Consider the following 23,412-nt stretch of genomic DNA (forward strand, 5'->3'; position numbering starts at 1 on the left):
AGTTGTGGATGTCCCTTCCCTGGAGGTGTTCAAAGGGAATCTTGAGCAACCTGGTCTAGTGGAAGGTGTCCCTGCCCATGGCAGGTGGTTGGAACTGGATAAACTTCAAGGTCCTTTCCAATCCAAACCATTTTAAGAATCTGTGAAATTCAACTGGCCAGGACCATTTTACCAAAGAGTCTCTGCAGGCCCATGAAGGTGAGGTGAAATCTTTGTGAAGAAGCACACCTCCACCACCTCCAGAACCCATCATACTCCTTAAACTCCAACAGTGTGGACTAAATACTCACATACAGTAGGGACAGCAGCAGCCCAAGTGCTATGGATATCTGTAAAACAAAGTGGGTTCATCAAGAATCCAAGTAAACTTTGCTGAGAAAAATAGAGGTGAAGATGTTATCAGCCAGAGGAAATTCCCAGTGTACTAATCCTGAAGGAAAGACAAAGTATCAGAGATTTACCACAATGCCAGGATAAATACTGAAATCCCACCTACAGCTGGCCATTTCCCAGACAATATCTGGTCATTTACACTCATAGATTTTGCTGAAGGAGAATCTTTGATCAAAAGCCTCAAGCTCCTTGGACCACTAAGTCCCTACTTCAAGCCCCTGCTCTGGTGACAGACTGTGAGTAAATAAATAGAGACCTGAAGCCCTTTTCCAATCAGACATAACACCATCTCCACAAAGCTTGGACCCAGGTCCTTCCTGCACTGCCTAATCTACCCCACCTTGAATGGCAAAGAGTTGCAATAAGCCCTCAGGGATACAGCCTAAGAGTCCTTACATTGCCCTTCCTCTAATAAACACGTGGTTAGTTGAGGACAGGACACCTCTTCCTTCTGCATTTCAAGTTTTGACTTTTGTGGTGTAGTGGAAAGGCCAATATAGTATCAATTACCTGTGGTGATGCATCCTATTGCTTGTAGGATCCCCTGGCCATGGACTTTGCTCCTCAGTTGTCTCTAGGTGCTGGCGTGTTGATGAGCTGGTTGTTTTGGTTCTGCCAGGCATTTTGTCCTCTAAAACCCATGGAAACAGTCACAGTTAAAGTTCAGCCTATGACAGCAAGTTCTCACAGTATGCCCTGGGTCACTGTTGAGCCTATTGCAATAGAAGTGAGATAAAAAGGAGAGAAAAAACAGAGATTAATCTGAAATAAAAGCATAACTAAATGATGTGTGAAAACTAAATTGCCATCTCACAGCTTAGTGCCCAGCCCAGATCTGGGTATTATCAGCACTTATGATACAACAAGCCATTGACTCATCAGCAGCATGACAGTTAACTGCTCTGCTGACAAGCATAAATCTATTCCACCACTATTTTGTATTATTAATTAGGAGAGGAGGGAGCTGCATTTGTAACGGGTGCCAGTGGCTCATCTACTGCCTAATGTGAAAGGTTTTATTTGGCTTGAGAAATCATCTATTTAAATTGTGCATCAAGGTCATAACACAGGGGTAGTTTCATTCTCTGTGGCATTTTGATGGTGCAAGTTGTGAGCTTATGTGCCATATCGTTATTTCCCAGGCATCGACCAGAGAAGCAAATAAACTTCTGATTCACAATGGGGACACAATGGAAGCAAGCTGAAAACCTGCCCTGAGCAGCTCTAATTAAACACATTAGGAGTTAAGGTACAAGCTCACAGAGGGAGAGTAATAAAAATCTACTTAGCCTCTACAGAAGTATTTATCACTATCCCCCAATATTGGTACCTGTGTATATGTTTGATCAATACACAGCTTCGCCTCCACTCTAGGCAGTCTGTGCAATATGCTAAATTAGCTTTTTCTATTACCTTATCAAAGGCATGGTTAAAATTGAACATCTCTGTAATTTAGCTGAAATTACAGGCAGACCAGGTCTGTCTTGATCAGTTTGCAGAACTCTCCACATTAATCACATTAAAGACACTGCAGATGAACAAATCAGCAATACAGGCAGAAAAATTGCCACCCTGGAGAATTTCCTCACATGTTGCTGCCTCTGGAGACACAGATGCCTATCAGCCACTGCAGATGGCTGTGAGCCCTGATAACACCTCACCCACCATGCCCATCCCCTACCCCAGTCTCCCAGTGCCCAGCAGTGTTTCATCATCACCAAAGCATCATCCAGACGCTAAAGGCTGGTGGCGGTGGCACCCACACTAGATGTGATTAGAAGATACCATGATTTGCCCCAGATTATCCAGCAATTAACTTTTACAGATGTCTGTCACCAGCTGAAGATGTGTGGCATTTTGCAGATGGCTTCAGGCATGCAGGATTCGCTGCAGCTCAGACCCAGGACATGGATGGCTGGGAGAGACAGAGTGGCAGAAACTTCCATGCATCCACCTGAACTCAAGCACCACCTACCCTCCAAGAATGAAGCAGTTGCAATCAATGCCCTTTCTAACCCAAATAGATGTTTGGTTCCTGGTTCTGGTTTTTGCTAAGAACAGGAACTCTTATCTTTGTCTTCTCCTATGCCTCCACCCTTTGCTGCCCACTTCCTGCTTGGCCTCAAGGCATTAATTGTTCAGTAGCATTTTATCTTTTTTACTTTTGGTGACTTGCTTTCATTCAAGATCTTTCTTTCTGATTTTGACAATTTTGAAATGATGTCCTTAAAATAAACCTCACAATCAGCAATATATAAATTATAATTTCCTTCTCCACATGCTTCAACTATTATCTCAATCAAGCAATCATGTCACTTCACATATAGCCCCTCATTATCCAAGTCGTGCCCTGTTTGTATTATATCATCCTTATCTGAAGGTACACCAACCCATATGGCAAATCCTCACAGCTGATGTGATCCTGAGTCCTTAAATATTTTCCAGTTCTTCAGCACTGCAAGAACTGATTTCTATCAGTTGGATCTTAGGAAAAAAATCTTCACTGAAAGGGCTACCAAGCTCTGGAACAAGCTGCCCAGGACAGTCATTGAACCATCACTCCTGGAGGTATTTAAAAGATGTGTGCACATAGTGCTGAGGCACATGTTTTAGCAGTAGGACTTGGTAGCATTGGGTTGATGGTTGGACTCAACAATCTCACAGTTTTTTTCCAGCTTAAATGATTCTAAGATTCTATGTAGAGCAATACCCATTAGATCTCTGTGTGATGATTTTCTTTAACACATCTACCACGTTATCGAACTTTTCAAACAAAACAGAAGGAAAGTATCACTCTGCTAAATATCAAGTACCACACAGAACCCCAGCATGGTGGAGACTGGAAGGGACCTCTTGGGCTCATCCAGTCCAACCCTCCTACTAAGGAAGGGTTGCCCACCACAGCCTGCCCAGGATCACTATGTCCAGGCGGGTTTGAAATCTCTTCAGAGAAGGAGACTGCACAACCTCTCTGGGCAGCCTGATCCAGGGCTCTAGCATCCTCACAACAAAGAAGTTCTTCCTCACATTTAAGCAAAAACTTCCATGTTTTAATTTGTACCCATGACCCCTTGTCTTGTTGCTGGGCACAACTAAAAAGAGTCTGGCCTCATTCTCTTGCCCCCCACCCTTTAGCTCTTGATGAGCATTAAGAAGATCCCTTCTCAGGCTGCACTTCTCCAGGCTTTAAAGCCCTATCTCTCTCAGCCTTTCCTCCTCACAGTCTCCTGGAGACTGAAACATACCTGACTGAAGCAACAGAGACTCCTGGTTCTGCATTCACATCCAACTAGTCAGCCAGCAGCAGGGCTGGCAATCCTTTCCCAGACAGGCACTGCCCAGGAAGAACATCTCTAAGGTGGAAACATCCCATTTGTATGCTTGGAGCCAGCCCAGCCGCTCGCCCAGCACCCGGCCTCCCTCTATGCATTATTAATGAGCAACATCAGCCTCCAGTTTTCAGTCAGCTAATTTGTTCCCACAATCATGATTCCAAATATCACATGAATAATTCAGCACGTTATTTTAACTGTAGTTAGATAAGCCTGTTAGCCATCATAAATTTAAATAAATTATCCCCTTCTCACACATGCAAGTGCAAAGGCAGAGCACTTTGCCAGGTGAGAAATACCTCTCCATGCCCCAGCTAACACATGGTACATAGTGACTCAGATCATAGAATTAAAGAATGCATCAGGCTGAAAGGGATCCTTGAAGCTCATCTTTTCCAAACCTCCCTGCCCCTAGAGCAAGCAGGGACATCTTTAACTAGAGAAGATTGCTCAGGGCCCCATTGAGTTTGACCTTGAATGTCTCCAGGGATGGGCCCTCCACCAGGTAGGCAACCTGTTCCAGTATTTCACTATCCTCACTGTAAATAACTCCTTCTAATGTCCAACATTTATACAGACATGTGCCCTGAAAAGCCCCTTTCTAATCTGCAGCAGGGAATGGGGGAGCCAGCCTGGCCACTGCCTCTGCTGTTGTGCTAGGGACCATCTGGGTCACCACAGACATGTGCAACCATGAGATTTCACTGTCACAAATATCCCAAGTTGAATGATGAACATACCCAAAAGATGGAGAACTTTGGCTTGCTCCTATCCCTCAGAAGCTTTTAGGGTTTGCTTAGAGATCTGATTTACTTTACAGAACCCAAACATCTTCTTCATTGACTTGCTCCACTTCTTGGAAAGAGCAATTTTACAGTAACTTCAGACTTTCACCTTCTATGTATCTCTCTGTGTCCTCCCTGAGGCTTCTCATAGCAGGATCTCATCCAGTGCTTTGAAGTTTTTCCTTCTTCTGTATCTTTGAAAAACAACAAAATGTGCTGCTGCCAACACCCTGGAGCTACAAAACAAGAGGTATGGCCAGGTGGTCTTCTGTCACCATCACTGCTTGCTTTGATCACAGGGACTCATCTTGCTCTAGGGAAGAGAAATAGCTCCTTGTGACCTTACATTTCTTCAGTTCTATGAGACTCAGCCTCCCCGAGCAGAAACCAAGAGAAGAGGATGAGATAGTGCAAAAAACCCAACACAAGTCAGGTGAAGTAGCTGTTCTAAGCACTGATTTTCATGAGAGAAACCAGTGGTGAAGTCACACTCTGCAGACAAAAATTGTTTCAAGGGTCCTGTGGAACACCCTTGTGCTGACACAGTTGTGTGAGGGGATGTCACAGGATGCTGCCAATAGTTCTGTTAGAAAACCACAAAGCTGTTGTCTTTCTCACCACAGGATGACAGTAAACAGCTGTAAATAATCTATAGGAAAACTAATTTTGGCAGGTGGAGAAAAGAAATTCCTGATTTTAGGTTGAAGTGCTGGTAAGAGGGGCTCTGTCAAGGGTTGAAGCAGTAGGTGCAGAGATTTAACTCAACATTAACAAACAGAGTGAGGTTTGTAATTAACAACAGGAGAAAACATTGAAAGGATATCAGTTCTGTAGGGTTTCTGAGACTAAAGCACTCACAGACTATTAGGATCAGATATTGAGAGGCAGAAGATTATTCCACATTGATGTGACCAGCAGGAGTAGGGGAAGTGACTGTGCTGCTATATTTGAGCACTAGTGATGCCATATCTTGAATACTTGGGTTCAGTTTTGGGACCCTCACTAGAAAAACACTGAAGAACTGGAGTATGTCCAGAGAAAGGCATGAAGCTGGTGAAGGGTCTGGAGAACAGGTTTGGTGAGGAGCAGCTGAGAGAACTGGGTTTGTTTAGTCTGGAGAGTATGAGACTGCAGGGAGACCTCATTGCTCTCTACATGTCCCTAAAAGGAGGTTGTAGCAAGGTGGGGGTTGGTCTCTTCCCCATAGTATCTGGTGATGGAGAGGAAGTGGCCTGAAATTGTGTCAGAGGAGGTTTAGGTTGAGTATTTGGAAACATTTCTTGCCTGCAACTGTGGTCAAGCATTGGAACAGGCTCCCCAGGGAGGTGGTGGAGTCACCGTGCCTGGAGGTGTTCAAAAAGCATGTAGACATGGTTTAATGGCTATATTGGCCTTAAGTTGATGGCTGAACTTGATCTCAGAGGTTTTTTTCAAACAAAACAATTCTATGATTCTGTGATTCTATCTGCCTGTGATGGGGCTTTTAGAGCATCTGCTATCCACCACCACGTGAAACAGATATCCAATTCAGCAAGGGCTGGCATGGGTTCACTCAGGCAATTTTTAACATCCTTGCATCTACAAGGCTGCCACTCTCTATGGGTGAAAGGTGTGTAGCTCTTTAACAGCACAGATCTAAAGATGCAGATTTAAACTAAATCAGTACAAGTACAGGAGGGGCTTACTTTCAAATACTGCTTAGGAAGCTTTGAGATTAAAAAGATATTTTTCAGTGTAGCTGTCCAACTTCCTTTAAAAAAACAGCAATGAATGGTTCAAAAATCTCTGTGAAAAGGAGCCAGCCTGGGGGTTGGGATTATTCTGATTTCTGAAGCAAACACAGAATGTCAACTGCCTCATATCTCTGAGCTGCACAGACAGATTCAGTAGCCTGAGTACCATGGACTTTCTCCTTCACACTCATTGCTGCATACGACCCATGGCAGATATGTGCTCACATCGATCATGGCAGTTATTTTTCTTTAGCATATCTCTTCAAGAGGGCAGTGTAGAGGTTTCCTTTCTCAGCAAGGGGCACTACTGGGGTCAGGATGTTGCTTTGCCTGGGGCTCCAAGTGCTGCAGCAGGGCAGTATGGCAAACATTGCAGAACCTAGGTGGGAAAAGCACTTACACCTCTGTAAAAATAGGGAATGTGCAAGGGAATGATTCTGCCACAGTCACCCACAGATAGAGGGGCACGTGAACTTTTTACACATGCTTTCTAATCCTTCCTGCTAACTTTTATTTTCCCACCTTGTTACTTTTGTCCTTCTCTGAATGTCTTTTTCATGACTCTGTCTTGTCACCTTCCAGCTCCTGCCTTTGCTGTTCCCTTCTCACTTGAGTATGTCCTTCCCTAAACTCTTCGTGAGGTTCTGCCCTTTCTCCTCTGTGATTTTCTAATCCAAGATACTTCATTTCACTTCATCTGCCCCAGGAGAGCTGAGAAATACGACACCATTTGTTTTTTTTACCTTGTTCTCCATTTCAGCACCCATTTTATCCTCCACTGTACCTACCTCTACTCACAACTGTGTTTAACGTTGCTGAGCTTCCTCATTTTCACCCATCTTAGACACACAGACTCATAGAATCACTTTGGTTGGAAGAAACCTTTAAGGAAGTCCACCCCCTAACCCAGCCCTGCCAGGTCACCACTGAACCATGTCCCTCAGCACCACATTTACACAGTTTGGAAACCTTCCAGGGATGGGGACTCCACTGCTGTCTGGGGCAACCTTTTCTCCAGACCCCTCACCAGGTTTGTTGCGCTTCTCTGCACACACTCTAGCACCTCAATGTCTTTCTTGGAGTGAGAGGAACAAAACTGAATCCAGTAATTGAGATGTGGCCTCACCAGTGCTGAGTAAGAGTGGGAGAATCACCCTCCTGGTCCTGCTGGCCATGCTTGCCAGGATACTGTTGGCCTTCTTGGCCACTTGGGCACACAACAGCTCTTAGTTGGATACCCACCAATACTGCCAGGCAGCTTCCCAGCAACTCTTCTCCAACCCTGTAGGCTGCATGAGGTTGACATAAGTACCAGATCCAGAACTTCTCTATCATTCCTGCACTACTGAAGGCAGAGGAGCCCCAATTGTGGAAGCAGCTCTTTTAGCAAACTCTATAGAACCCACGGGATAGCAGTGAAGAGTTGAAAAAGAGGTGCCCATGTTGTCACACAGTAGTCAGAAGGTGAACTCTTTCATGGACTCACTGTGCAGAGTGAGTTCCTCAGATCTAAAATTGAATCTGAGACCCTGCTGGACTGTCTCAAGACTCAGTTAATAAATATTAGTGAAAGGCAGAGATCCCTGGATGAAAACTGTAGTGGAGGTGTAGACTGCCACGTTTCATTAATTTCTTATTATCTTATAAGGGCTTCAGTGAAGCTTAGAGGACTGCATGAATAGTGCATGAATCTGAAGAGCTTGCTGTCAGCCTCACCTTCAGCTTGGAAATGTGGCTTGTTGGAGTGTGCACCTGAAGGATAGACAAGATGGTCAAAAGGTGCCCCCCAACCACTGGGAGGAAGCTGGCCTCTCACACTGTCTTGGGGTTCAGCACAATGTAAATAAATCACACTAAGAGGAAATTCCTTCCTGAAGGTGGAAAGAGCATGCTACAGCGATGCAGGAAATTGATGGACTGTGCAGGTAAAGCAGGAATGGTCACACAGAAGGTAGGAGGTAGGAAGGATCCTGCTTTTCAGAGGATACTCCAGTAGACAGCAGCACCATAGAAGATTTCTGCTGTCTTCTTTCTGGTAAAGAAAGGTTCCCAGCTACCAGGGGAAAGCACTACGTTGGGGGTTTCATATTCTGCAGATCAAGTGGGATCTGGTAGGAAACACAACACTATCACAATTAGAGATGCATCATGCTGAGCAATTAAGTAATCTTTGTTACTGCTTTACAGAGGCTTTCCAACTGCTCCTCTACTCAGCACAAGGTAACACTTTATTTGTATGCACTTCACTACATTGTTCCAAAGGAAAAAGATCTCTTTTGTTTAGCTTAGCAGTTTGGAAGCTCATATGGCTGATACATGGGAACAGCTCTCACCCAGTAGCACACAGGTTCTGAAATGCACAGTTTAAATCCCCATTGGCTTTTATAAGGATAATAGTTCCGATATCAGCTGCTTTGCAAAGAAACTCAGTGCTATGGCAACATTTGCATGGAGAGCATGACACCTGAGTGTCAGACATCTCACCTCCCTCTCCTGCCAGCTCCAGCATAGGTCTCATATCCAAACCCACATCCAAACTCTTGCTCCAACCTCTTTCAGGGACTTACAGAGCAACAAGATGTCCCCTTAGGCACCCCTTCTCCAGGCTAGACAACCACCCTAGCTCCATCAGCCGCTCCTCGTATGACTTGTGTTCAAGACTCCTCAGCAGCTTTGTTGCCCTCCTCTCGACCCACTCCAGCCCCTCAATGTTCTTCTTGTAGTGAGAGGCCCAAAACCAAACCCAGTAGTCAAGGCGTGGTCCCACCAGTGCCGAGCGCCAGGGCACGATCACTTCCCCGGTCCTGATATAGGCCAGGATGCTGTTTGCCTTCTTGGCCACCAGAGGGCACACTGCTCGCTGACAGCTTCAGTCAGCTGTTAACCAGCACCCCCAGATCCCATCTGCCAGGCAACTTTCAAGGCACTCTTCCCCCAGGCCTGTAGCTCTACCGTGTGTCAGCAGCACAGAGTAACCAGCACACAGTGCAACTACTCTTCTTCATCTGGCAGAGAGCAGTGACTCCAAGAGAAAACACCCCCCAGTAGCACCCACCAGTCTGGTCTCAGGGCCAGCCAGAACCCTTCAGCCTGTCCCAGCAGCTTGACATCAATGTTGGCACACACAGGATGAACTTGATGCAGTTTGCTTTCTCAGACGACATTGAAATAACTTTGCAGCAAGCAACCCCCAGACACCCTGTGCTCCACTTACCTCCCTCGACACAGAAAGACTGTGCAAAGCACTTTTCTCCATCCAAACATATCATGGAGATGCAGTAAGCATCTTTGCTTCCTAATTGAAATCATACATCACTTACTTAAGTGATACTAAATCAGGCGCAAACACCGCTGGCAATTCAAGCATTAACAACCAGTTCCCTGCTCCAGAGACAACAGGTCCTCTGCCAGTATAAACCTCACAGCTCCCCAAGAAATCAGCTTCTGATGCCTTGTCCCACACCATGCACAGGCACATCTGCCCCACAGACAAGCTGTCACATGAATTTTCATTTTAGAGGCTCAGCATAACAGGCAGATTGCATTTTGCAGCAGTGGCACCTATGTTGGAGAGAAGCCAGCGCCTGTCCTTGCTCTCCCCAGCACAGTTTGCCCTACATCTCTGCCTCAGGTGGTGGCAGGTGCTGGAAGATGGCTGCTCTAGCACCAGGGGAACAGGGCAATGGCACATGTCTGCTTGCTCTTCCCTGGGACCAGAGATTCTGAGATCTCCTCCCATCAGCTCCAGGGCTGAGCAAATCAAGGCCACCCCAATCAATCATCATGTAAAAGCAGACTGCAGTCCACATCAGATACCTCTTGCTCAGGGGATAGAGCTGTCCCAGATCCCTGTCCCACGCAAACCCCAGCCCCACAGGCTGTATCATCTCTAAGGCAACCTTGACTTACAGGAGACATTCAAGATATTTTTATCCAGGACAGTGACTTTACAATTGATTTTTTAACTCTTTCTGTGCCAAAAATACACTTTTGAGAGAACCAGAAAGAAGCTTTAACTCAGCTTTTAATGTGCTGTTTTCCTGCATCTTCTGGATCTCTCTTGTAATGATTCTTCCTCATCTCTGCTTTCAACAGATTCAAGTTCCTACTCTATGCAGAAGCTCCACAGCTTTAAACAGGAAGGAAAGATTATCTCAGTCCCACAAGAAGCTTTTGCATTGCTTTCTCCATAAATTTAAGCGCCATGTAGATGTGGTGCTGTGGGACATGGTTTAGAGGAGACCTGGCAGTGCTGGGTTAACAGTTTGACTCAGTGGTCTCAAAGGTCTTTTCCAACCAAAATTATTCTATGATTCTATGAATTTGACTTCTTACACCCCAGCAGAAAGAGGAGCCCTGCATGTGGTCATGAAATGTAGCTGAGCTAATATGCAGCAAGTAATTAATTTAACAGATCTTTCCTCTTCAAAGAGACCTAATCCCCCCTCAGGCGGCTCAAACCTTGGCTGACAGTTGCTGGAAGAGCTGCCAATTGGAATGGAGTGTTAACATCCCTCTGCTCTCTCCTCCCTCATCCTCTTAAGAACTGCTTATAATGACAGCTATTTCATTTACCTGTCCTTTGTGGCTCTACTCAAGCCCCACACCAATAATAACAATAGCTATTACAAATAATCTGTCAATTAACTAATTACAGAGTTACTCAAAAGGCCTTAAAGCCAAAATTTCATTTGCTCATTGCCAAGCCCACCCAACTGTCCTGCCAGAGGAAACCCCTCTGCCTAACTTCATCTCTGCTTCAAGCAGTTATTCCCTTTGATTTCCATTTCCCTTTCAGCTATTAGAAGAAACCCATTCATCAAAGCTATAGGTTTTCCCTCTGAAAACCTTCAGCTTTTAAAAGCTTTTGACTGAAATATAACATATTAATGGAAGCTGTGATTGCACAGCCCTCTGCTGACCTTCCATAGGCTGAAATTGCTTATTTTGCTAAATTTATTTGCCACCCATTTATCAGTCTAAACGCAAGGTGGTTTTAAAGGTCATAAACCAAACAGCCACTGAAATATGATTACAGAATATGGAAATAAATTACCAACTCATAATGTTATCCCTTCCTGTGACTTAGTGGCAAAAGCTTGGATGAAGTATGGGAACTTGTTTAACATCTTCAGTGGCTGAGGATCCATCCACTTCTGGAGGCTTGCTCCAGCTCTTCTAATTCACAGCGGGCTGATTTTTGCCTACTGAAAGGAGGATTGTAGGAGGGAAACTTTGGGTCAGAAGCAAACTAAGAAAAGGCTCTGACCTTCCTTAGAGGCAAAAGTCTCTCCTTGATGAGCAGACAGCATCTATTAACAGGGCTGGTATTTGCTGAGAAGGCTTTTCCCATTGACTAAGCAGTGCAGTCGTTACCATGTGCAGTTCCCAGACCGCCTCCAAAACAATTAATGAAGTGTTAAACTGCCTTAACACAGCAGGATTAGCACCCAGGCAGCTGAAGGTTGAAAAAAAACGGAGCAAATGTTTGTATTTTCTGTCTGAATGACAGAAGTAAAGGTGACTCTCAACACAAAGCATAAAGAGTGAATTTGGTCCCAGTAAAGTAAAGACATTTGGAAAGAATTCAGTAATGAATGCTAGGAAGGAGGAGCTTGTGCACAACTGAAGCTGGGGAGAAGCATCATCACCAAACCATCCTGCAAGAGCTGCTTAAGAAGCCTCAAAGGCATCATCGGGTCTTAAACGGCAGCTATTTGGGAGCAATTAGATCTAAGCAGCACAGCAGTGGTCACACTCTTCTCCAGCTGCCACACAGCTGCTATCCATCGTGTCCTCTTACAAATAGCAATGGAACCCAAAGGACAGCACAGTGATCTGTGCCCTGGCATGGGGCAGGGCTTCTTCAATCCGATTCAGGCTTGAAGTCCTCAGGCTTGCACAGACCAAGCCAAAAACTCCCTCTCCAAGACGTATCGAAAGAAACTGGCAAATGATATTGGCTGTAAAAACAAGCTGCCTGCTCAGAACTAGGCATTAATTCCTGTGTGTCATCAGACCAATTCTGACTTTATTACCAGGAACTGCAGCAAAACGACTGTGCAGTCACTGATGAATTTTAATTCTTGATGAACCTGTAATTGCTTTGCCCATCAGACTCCAGTAAGTGCCCACACAAATGTCTGCTTCTCTGCAAAAAAAAAAATCACACACCAGCTCCAAAACCACGGTGCTGCTTTTGCTCAGGATCAATCGATTTCCCAGGGAACATTTTGCCATGTAACAAACCTGAACACTTCTTATTTTCAAAACAGGTTTACAAAGACAAGCCCCTGGATGTCTCTGGCTGGAGTGTTGCAGGGAGCACTCACGAACGATGCAGCCTGAGGTGCAAAATATGCACAGCACAGTTCCTAAGCTGTGATCACTCCTGGATGTTGGGGTCTGGTGCCTTTTTTTTTTTCCCTCCTTTAATCTAAATCCATTAATGAATTATTAATAAAAGCAAGATGTGCATCACAGATAGGCACTGTTTTGTAAAGGCCTCTTTAGAGACAACAGGATGAAGATAAAATAAGTAAGGCAAAAAAAAAAAGGCAGGGTGAAAGCAACCAGCAGCTTTTTAAGTGTGCTAGAAGCAACAATCAACAGATGAACAGGAGGGAGAGTGACTGCCTGACACAGCCCCTGCAAGGCTGCTGCATATATGGATGGCTGAAAAACATATATATATATGTGTGTGTGTGTGTGTATAAATCCAAAAAGCTATTGCAGGCAAAAATAAAACCTTGCACACCAGACCAAGAACATGAAAAAACAGGCACAACTGTGTTCTCTGATATTTGAGGTCTGCATTTACTCCAAGGCAAAATCAAAAGGTAAAATAGAGAGGGTGACATGTCATAGAGCAACTGAATCCCCTGTTGGTCAGTTGAGGGTCACCTTTCCTGTCTGCTCCTCCTCACAGGTGCCACCTCTGACTTTCTGCCCCTCAAGGTGGGGTACAAGCCGTGGCAGTGCCCTTGGCCTGCACAAGAACAAGTCGAAGGCAGAGCCTTTCTGTAGCCTAGCCCTGGGCAGGAACTATCCCCATCAACATTCTCATGGCAGTCATCGGCTGTGCAAAGCTGCCCTGAACTTCAGAAAATGCCTCACTGAGCAGAGACTGAGCTGAGAATTGACACTGCTGACCAGAATTAGTTTTGGTCTAGCTCACACCAGGACACTGGTGCTTAGCAAGGAGTTGAGATAACATTTCAACCTTTCCCATAGTCTAAAGCTCTGAGGAGGATTTTCTCTGCTGTCTGCTGCCTCAAAATTTGTAGGAATACCATCACTCCAAAGCCTCTGCTATTGGGAAATAAGGTTAAAATGTGCTAATAGGCTCAGCAGCTGCAGGAAGAAGTGATACACCCTCATGCTAGTATGTGCATTGGCAGCCTGATAACACTAGGGTCATTTCTTCATGAAAACAAGCTGAGAAAACAAATTGAACCATGTTGTGACCTGTAACACCCATGTCAGCTTCTACCCAGCTTTTAATTTTGCTGCCTACAAATCCAAACTCCATATCTGTTATTCTGGGCTAAGGAATTGAAAAGGGACCAGATATCAGGCAACTGTTTGGACTGACATGGATCCAGAGGAATGTTTTGCTGGATCACACCCAACACTCCCAAGATAATTCACCAAATTCTCTACGTCCAATTAGCAACTGATGTGTAATGCACTGAGAAAGCCTGCAGTTAAAGAGAGTTTTCCTATTATGCCTCTTATTACCTGCAGAGTTTGACACACTGTCAGCTTAAAGGGAATTGTAAAGAACTATATTTTAAACAAGGGGCAAGAGAATGAATAGTCATAAACAGCACTTTATGGCTGTCTGTAATAGAGCCACAGCAATAAAAAATAACTGTGTTAGGAAGAATACACAGCCATTCCGAATTATATCATCACAAAATTATGTCTTGATTGACTCTTTGCCTTAATGCTTGTACTGGCTGGCACAGTTGGATGACAAAATTTCTTTTGAATATATTAACATTTATTAAAAAAAAAATTATCAATTTTGAGGTTATAAAATGCCTCTGTAATTTACTCCAGTGCAATTTACTGCCAGGAAGCTAACCAATTCTCCCAGCAGACATCCTGATGTGTCATTTCTTTCAATAAAATTATTTGTTTGGCTTTTATAAAGCTGCTGCTGGGTGATAGCTGGAGGAGATGGGTGAAGGTAAGCAGAAAGATTGCAGTGGCTGTAAGGAGGCCACTGGTTCTTAAGGATGGTTCTTAATGCTGGCTCTATAACTAAAAGCTTATCACTGTAAAAGTGGCATAATTAAGTCATTTAGAGGAGGTTTAGATTGGATATTAGGAAAAAAAAAATCTTTCCTGAAATAGTTTGGACCTGGAACAGGCTGCCCATGGAGTGATTGATACCCCATCCCTGGAGGGGTTTCAAAGCTGTGGAGATGTGGTACTGAGGGACGTGGTTTAGTGGTGAGCTGACAGTGCTGGGTTAACATCTGGACTTCATCTTAAATGTTTCCAAAATGATTCTGTCACTCTATGAATTCATAAGGCTCCTGATCAAAGCAGCAGACTAGTTGCTTACTTGACAATGTGCCTTCTTTCAACTGAAGTAACAGCCACATTAATTGAATGTATGTCTTCAGAACATACATGCTTCCAAGACAAGATATCTTCAAACTCACTGCTGAGACTTTTCCAGGCTGCCAGGGATTTTGTTGTCAAGATCTCAATAGGAACTGAAAAAATCCATTATTGACACTGTGATCCAGTGCTTACAGCACAGAAGTTCACCTTGCTGGAGAGATGACAGCAAGAGCAAGCACTCACTAGCTCTTCAAAACATCTGGATAGGGAGCTCTGCTCACAGTACCCCACTTCCAGCAGTTGCTACCCTGACAGGTGCAACCCAGCCAAGGGGGCACGGGGAGAAACTGGGCAGAGAGAGGAGAGACAGCAAACTCTGTGGTTTTGAGTTGATAACAGCAAGCAACTTACAATGCACATGCCTCTCTGGGCCACACCTTTCTGCAGCTAAACCAGACCATTTCAGTAGCAACAACATTCAGTTACTTGCCCTTTAAGAGTGTGCTAAAAATAAGAAGCAACCTTTCCAGTTCTTCAGTTGAAATACATTTAATATATCCCAGAAGTAAAAAAAACCCAACACAACTCAAAACCCAACCAAAAAAAACCCAACCAAACGAAAAACACAGCAAAAAAACCTTTTCCAGGAACACAGCTTCATCCATTAACCCAGCACATGCTAACATTCCCTTGCATTGTTGGGGTTTTCTCCTTCTATTTTGATCATTTAATAAACAAGAATTAAAGGCTTGATTCCACAAATAAAAGCTACATCTGAGGCAGAGTCTGCTTACGTGACCAGTTGTCTTCAAAATGCCAACCCTGACCATTTGCCCAGTCTCTCAAAGAAACTTTAAAATGTACTCCAACATGTTTAAGTGAAAAAGGGAAGAAGGTGTTAAATGCCACTGCTCTTCTTAAAAGATAGCTAGAGAGCATGGAGGTTACCTCACCCTGACTTTAGTTTCCTTAGCTGTACACACTGAAAATTCCCTTTCATCATGCACCTCTGCCATGCAGTTCACCTGGCTGTTTTCAGGTGATGACTGTAGCATCAGATTAATGTCTTAGAGGTGGCACTGTTAGACACACACAGAGCACTGGGAGATGATCCCAGGAGGCAGCTATCATGCAAGTCTCCCCGACAGCATTTGTATGCCCTTAACTGTACTGACTGCAGATGAGTTCTACAAGTCACCTTGTTTGTTACAGTCTCATGCAGAGGAAATCCTGATGCAAAAATCTCCAAGACCTGAACACACTCCTGAAAATCCTGATACTGACTTTGGTTTCTTTTGTTTCCATTCAACACCACAACCCATGGACTAGAGATTACTAAGGAAGTGCATCCTCTTACCCTTCCCAGCACGCCAGCAGGATCATTTAGAAGGAGGCTGTACCATACCACGAGCTTTGGCTCTGTGTCAGAAACCTTGCAGAAGACATGACCTGCTGAATACAAGGGGGATCAGTTACCACTCTTCTCATCAAAGCTGCTGTAAATCACCAAAGCTTGCTTGCCTTTGCTAAGGTGACACTTGACCATAGCCAAAAAGAACATGCATATGGTTTGCTCTAAATCAGCACTGCTCAAGTTCTAACTAAAGTAAAGTAACGGCTGCAGTGCTCCTCACATTAACCCTTGCAAGCTTAAATATTTTTCACCTCCTCCCTCACCTTCTCCCCACCTCTTCTGCCCCCCCCCCCCCCAAGAATTTTCAGGCATTTCAAGCATTCAGAGCATTTATAGGCGAGTGATCACTGACAGGGAGGCACACGCCGCGGCAGTACTGTAGTGCCGACAACTGAACACCAGGCGGCAGCACTGAGCTTCCCCTGTGTATGGGGAGCAGCTCAGTTGGGTCTGTTCAGAGCTTGCTCTATTTACATCAAAAAACCCCACCGAACAAAAACACACACGAAAGAAAATCCACGGCTTTTAATGTACATATACACAAGTTATAGTTGTACTTTAAAACCCTATGTGGACCTACTTAGAAGTACTTCTATATTCTAAGAGCCTTTATATAACAGATAGAGAGGGATCATTCTGAAGTATTTTTTTCTATCTCGATTAATACAATTCTTCACTTCGCACTAATGCTTACAGTTTTAAATATCTTTTAATACTCCCCAAGAATTTTCAGGCATTTAAGTGCATTCAGGGCTAGAGTATCACAGCATCACCAAGGTTGGAAGAGACCTCACAGATCATCAAGTCCAACCTGTTACCACAGAGCTCAAGGCTAGACCATGGCACCAAGTGCCACGTCCAATCCTGCCCTGAACAGCTCCAGGGACGGCAACTCCACCACCTCCCCGGGCAGCCCATTCCAGTGTCCAATGACTCTCTCAGTGAAGAACTTTCTCCTCACCTCCAGCCTAAATTTCCCCCGGCGTAGCTTGAGGTTGTGCCCTCTTGTTGTGGTGCTGGCCACCTGAGAGAAGAGAGCAACCTCCTCCTGGCCACAACCACCCCTCAGGTAGTTGTAGACAGCTTCGAGGACAGCAAGCACTGTTTTCGCAGGGCTGCCCCATCCCTCACTTACCTGCTCCTTTGCTGTACCATTACCGCCCCCGTGTGGCGCCATGGAAGAACAGGCAGAGATGGAAATGGCTGATGGTTTGCGCTTGCTCCTTTCCTCCCACCCGAGCCAGGGACGCTCTCCTTGGTGGGCTTTGCACCTTCAAACCGCGGCTGAGCTTTTGCTGTATTTCTGTTCTACACGAGAGCTGTTCCAAAGATTAGCGTCTCTGACTGTGCCGGCTGTTCAGCAGGATTTACTACCTTGAGTTCACCTTGCAGTCAGTGCATTTATCACTGTCAATCACAAAACTGTTGTGTCTGTTGCTCTAACAAATTAAACCATTTGATTGTTTTGGATTTCTGAACCTCTGTCAGTACAAGTCCCTGTTGGAGCACTGGAAAAAAAGAGAGGCAAAAATTAGTTGTTGAATCATTCCAGTAAGAGTCCTGGGACTTTTAGACAGGCAGATATAGGCATCTTACCCTTAAGATGACATTATCCATGCATTTTAGCAGTGTTCTAAGTATCTGAGGAGCCCTAGGAAACATATATAAGAAAAATCAGGCCACACTGGGTTTAGAAACAAAGGGCTATTTACTCTCAGCACTAGCTGAGATATTGTCAAACTACAGAGACAAGGCCTGCACCTTTGTCCTGCTAAAAGCCAAGAGGAATATGCCCTCTGTAACCCAGTTGTGGCATTCCTAGGTGCTGAGCACACCTTCAGCACCTACCTGTGCGAAATGAATACAGCATCTGTCAGAATTTTCCAATGACACGGAACAAAGAGAAGGATTCCATAGTGGAAACATGAAATATTTTTGCCACCTGCATTATTTTCATTAAAGGCTTTCTGCTTATGCAAGTTGGAGTCTGGGCTTGACAAACTCCAGGAACTCTGTTAAACCTTGAATGGTTTACTTTTCAACCTTTCCTTTATGACCAACAGAAAAAAACCCCACTTGGAAACTCCATAAGCCAACCAAAAGTAGATCACTCTGTGAGGATGCAGAACAAAGCTGCATCACAACCAGCATCTATATTAACGGAGTCACTGCAGCAGCCATGGCCCTTGTGCTGCTGCTGCTGCACATCTTGCTTGCTTGGTCAATGAAGTGGAAAGTGAAGTGTAAATCTTTTAAAGAGTAAACTGAAAAACAGAACAAATCTCAATCACTCACATTGTAAAGGTGTGAGTATGTTTATATGTACCCAAAAAGCATACTACGACAGTATCTCACTTTCCATTTTGCATTACTTTAACTTGCAGAGCTATGAACTGATAACATTTCAACAATCTACCCCCAAAACACAGTGAGCATCTGACTGTGAGGTGGTGGAGTGTCATATACATACGGACAACTGGCCAGCAACACTGCCCAAGAAAGAAGTGACTGAACTGCTAAGGGAAATGCACTATTGAAAGCCACACAGAAAGAAAGCACTTCAGAACACTCCATCAGAAGATGGGGAAGACAACTTTTGGTTGCCTTTCTTTTTACACACGTAGAACAAATGCCAAACTGCCTCAACACACCTGACAAAGGGTTCCCTGTTTGGTAGCTGCTGTTTAAACAATGCAAGTCAGTCTGGAAACCACATCATTTAAACTGTTTTGGTAAAGCTTCGTTCATGACACAAAAAGGATCAGTGAGATCAGAGATCCCTCAGATAGTTTGACATCTGGGAAATCCAAAAAGGCAAAAAATGAAATGACAAAAAATCTCCAGTGCTAAACCCCCCCAAAAAGACTGGCAGATTCGAAACTTTTGGCCCTGCTGACGCACACAAAGGAAAGTGATTTCATGACAGCTCACCTGTTACAGCAGTGCCATCCACTTTGGGAAGACAGGCTGTGCGTGGCTCTTTGGAAGGAATGTGACTTTTTTCTTCTATTTTCTTATTTTCCAAGAGAGCAAAAATTCTCATTTTTGATGGCTTCTACTGCCAAGTGCATCACCTCTAAATACCCACTGCTGGGAAGCTGCTAAAATGCATGTGCTGCTTCAGCGTCAGCAGCAGGATTTCAGACCTATTTAGGCACATGGGGAAGGGTGAGATTTGTTTCAAGGCCAGTGCTTTTCATTTCTTTAATCTCTCTCAGCACGGTCCAGTAATTTTATTGGCATGACAAGCTCCAGGATAGCTACCACATGCATGAAGCAGGCCAGACAAGGCTATATACAGCTCTCTTTGCATCTCTTATACATACACCATTTCATCCTTCTGAAGCAACTACAGCATAGTATGTTGCTCCAGTGCTCTAAATTTTACCTGACAAACTACCTGCTACATTTTTAAAGATCAGAAAGACAGCAGAGTTTTCTGTGTCTAGTTAGAAGAGACTCCCCATGCCCTGAACATTCCCCAAAGATGTACTCCAGAAAGCCCAAACATATTCTTAGAGAGATTTTAGAATACAGCTGGAGGAGAGTTGCAATACAAAACACTGAGTACTTTCTCTATATGAACAAGCACCAACTTCTCAGAAGTACTCAAGATACTTACATAAGTGTCTCCAAAACGTATCTCAGATCAACATGGGATCCTCTCACCCAAGAGGACAGCAGCTTGCAGGCACCCTGGGCTGCTCAGAAGGCTGCCAGATGCCAAGTTTCAGGCTCTCCACATCACACGTTCCTGCAGGTACAACAGATCACTTTAATAGCAATGCAATTCAGTTACTTGTCCTTTAAGAGTGCGCTAAAAGTGAGAAGCAACAGCTTTCCACTTCTTCAGTTGAGAGTGGAACAGAATATAGCCCAGGAGGAAACAAACAAACAAAATCAGAGCCACTTTACAGGAAATCTCATCCTTTAACCCATCAAGTGATTAAATTCCCTTCCCGTGTGGTTCCTGTTTGGTCAAGAGCCACGGAACACTAAGCAAGGCACCGGTCTCTGTGCCCTGTAGCCACCGAAACCTTTGGCCAGCAGTCTGAAACCTTTCACATCCCAAAGATACAGAAAAAAAACCTCTACTGGGATCCCGCATAAAACAAGCAAAACAACATTTCACCGTGAAGAGCGAAGCCTGACAAGGGAAGTGCCCATCTTTAGTCTCTGGAGATCTTGAGGCTCAGCAGCTCTCTTGGCAGCACTTTCTCAGCAAGCCGCCGGACTTTGCCAGTTCTGCCGCATTTATGGTCACCCCCGCGGCCGGCCTCCACTCCAGATCACCTCCCGCGGAACCACGGCGCTCCGCACCGCGCGGGGACAGGCCGACACGGGCGGCAGAAAGTCCTGCCTACAGCTCCCGGCGCGCCCGCGCCCGCATTCGGCTTCACCGGTCCCCGCCCTAACTGCACTTCCTCAACCCTCGGCGTTCGGGTCCACCTGGCCCCCGCTGGCAGCTCCGCGCTTTCCTCGCTGGTACCCAGCACGTGGGAAGGTCAGGGAGTTTTCTTCCCGGGAGACGGCGAGGAGCACAGCAGCAGCACGGCGCAGGGACCAGACATATAACAAAGAGCAGTACCTCCACATGGCCACACGGCGGCAGTAGCGAGCACACAGATTATAAGTACGCATGCGCCAAGTCGCCGGCGCGCTCGGCTCTGTGAGACACATGCGCCGCGTCCCTAGCAACGCTCGGCACTGTGGCGTATGCGCCGCGTACCCTAGCAACGCTCGGCTCTGTAGCGCATGCGCCGCGTCCCCTAACAACTCATGGCTCTGTGGCGAATGCGCCGCGTCCCCTGGCAACGCCCGGCTCTGTGGCGCATGCGCCGCGTCCATAGCAACGCCCTGCTCTTTGGCGCATGCACCGCGTCCCCTAGCAACGCCCGGCTCTGTGGCGTATGCGCCGCGTCCATAGCAACGCCCTGCTCTTTGGCGCATGCACTGCGTCCCCTAGCAACACCTGGCTCTGTGGCGCATGCGCTGCTGCCCCTAGCAACGCCCGGCTCTGTGGCGCATGCGCCGCGTCCATAGCAACGCCCGGCTCTGTGGCGTATGCGCCGCGTCCATAGCAACGCCCTGCTCTTTGGCGCATGCACTGCGTCCCCTAGCAACACCTGGCTCTGTGGCGCATGCGCTGCTGCCCCTAGCAACGCCCGGCTCTGTGGCGCATGCGCCGCGTCCATAGCAACGCCCGGCTCTGTGGCGCATGCGCCGCGTCCGTAGCAACGCTCGGCTCTGTGGCGCATGCGCCGCGTCCGTAGCAACGCTCGCAGGCCCCCAAGGCTGCTCAGAACCCTGCCAGACGCCGAGTCTCAGGCTTTCTGGGACCCCTCTGCTCCGAAGGCAGAGCAATCCCGAGGGCCTCTGCAGCGTGTGCCCCCCATACTGCAGAGTGGGAGCCTTTTCCAAGCGCGGCAGCGGCGGGACGTGGAAGCCCGACTCGGGTCCGTCTGGCTCCGCTTGGCTTGCTTCGGAGCAGTCTGACTTCGTCCAGCTCGACTCGGGTAGGACCGGCTCCGGCTCTACAGCGCATACGTAGCACAACGCAGCTCTCGATGACGCATGCACTGAAGCCTTAACAACTCCTCACTCTACAATGTATGCCCGCAATCCATAGCAACGCGTGGCTCTGGTGCCGTAGCAACGAGAGTTTTTATAGCGCATGTGCCTACTTCCTGAAAACACGGGCCTCTGTAGCGCGCTTTTTATTTTTATATCACTTTTTAACTATAAATTAATACAAAATTTTATTATCTACATAAAAAGAAGATACTTCTGTCTATTTAACTCCTCACGATAATAGCTACATTTTAAATAGTTTCTAATGCTTCCCTCCCATACGTTTTCAGGCTTTATAAGCATTCAGGACATTTAGAAATGAGGCAGCAACACCGAGAACTGCAAGGGTTGCACACGCCTTTGCAGAACTGCAGTGCCGATCTTTGAACACTGGGCGGCAGCACTGAGCACTGCCGGAGCGGCATACTCCTCCTCAGAGCAGCTGTATCGATAATCAAACACACGGTGGCAGCACTGAGTACTGTCGGGGCGGCACACGCCGCTCTAGCACTGCTGTACCCACAATGAAACACGCGGTGGCAGCACTGAGCACTGCCGGAGCGGCATACACCTCCTCAGAGCTGCTGTATCGATAATCAAACACACGGTGGCAGCAGTGAGTACTTTCGGGGCGGCACACGCTTCTCTAGCACTGCTGTACCCACAATGAAACACGCGGTGGCAGCAGTGAGTACTTTCGGGGCGGCACACGCTTCTCTAGCACTGCTGTACCCACAATGAAACACGCGGTGGCAGCACTGAGCACTGCCGGAGCGGCGCACTCCGCTACATGCCTGCAGTACCCATAACTGAACACCGGGCGGCGCCACTGAGCACGCCACTGGTGCTTGCCTCATCTCCCGCAAAGCGGCTATGTCCGTCCCGCCAAAAAGGAAGGGCGAGATGCGCCCCCTCTCCCGCAGGGCCTCTGAGGAGAATGAGCTCCTGCCGTACGGAGCCCCTCGCTTCCTCCTGGGAAGCCTAAGCTGAGCTGTGGCACTGTGCAAAGGGACCTAAAGGACAATCACACTGAGGCACACAGGCAAGGTGAGGCACACACCCCCCTGCCTGCACAGCTACCCCAGAGCAGGGGAGCAGAGCTTCGGACCTGCTCCCTCAGGCCTGCGTGGAGACCAGAGGGGCCTCAGCATGACAAGGGCTTTCACGAGTGGCCAAGGGGCAAACACTGTGACAACCCTGAGTACAGGGCTCACGCTGGCTAGGTCTTGGGCAGCCAAGAAGCTGCTGGGGCTGCAGAAAGTGCCCTCCCCTGCTTATAGGAAGGCCTTGAGGCCTATGGAGCTCCATTTCCCCCACGGATGCAGAGACTTCGGTTCAAAGCCTCCTTCCACCCTGCCACTCTTTCTGGGCAGCCAAAGGAGCAATGCAGCAGAAGGCCAAGGACTGCAAAAGCGAAGACCTAGCCCTGCTTACTGGTAGGTCACCCAGCACAAAGCCAACCAGGACACCCTGGTGACAAAGCAACCCCAGTGACAGGGAGGTCCCTTTGCCCAGAGTGCCTTTCCCATGCCCCCTTCAGCCCAGTGCTGCTTCTCTTCCTGCTCTCTGTTGCCTTGCTGTTCCCCACCATGCCTCTTCTCTCTTCT

The 23,412-nt window shown here is 46.5% G+C and overlaps 1 long non-coding RNA gene across 6 annotated transcripts; it reads right to left on the bottom strand.

Moving 5' to 3' along the window:
- Window positions 1–324: 324 nt before the first annotated feature.
- On the bottom strand, window positions 325–20,820 carry LOC135185129 (uncharacterized). 6 transcript variants are annotated; one of them, XR_010306366.1, is made up of 7 exons: window positions 20,367–20,820; window positions 19,857–19,988; window positions 17,831–17,885; window positions 17,370–17,742; window positions 16,178–16,269; window positions 904–1,024; window positions 325–430 (listed from the first exon to the last, which is right to left on the bottom strand). It is a non-coding gene; the product is annotated as an uncharacterized LOC135185129 (long non-coding RNA). The 6 variants fall into 6 exon arrangements; XR_010306365.1 differs by lacking the exon at window positions 325–430 and having other exon boundaries at window positions 1,019–1,106; XR_010306367.1 differs by lacking the exons at window positions 325–430; window positions 904–1,024 and adding an exon at window positions 4,441–4,823.
- Between the last annotated feature and the right edge of the window lie 2,592 nt (window positions 20,821–23,412).

Source organism: Pogoniulus pusillus, chromosome 22, assembly GCF_015220805.1.
Source record: "Pogoniulus pusillus isolate bPogPus1 chromosome 22, bPogPus1.pri, whole genome shotgun sequence".
In the NCBI taxonomy this organism is placed as follows: domain Eukaryota; kingdom Metazoa; phylum Chordata; class Aves; order Piciformes; family Lybiidae; genus Pogoniulus; species Pogoniulus pusillus.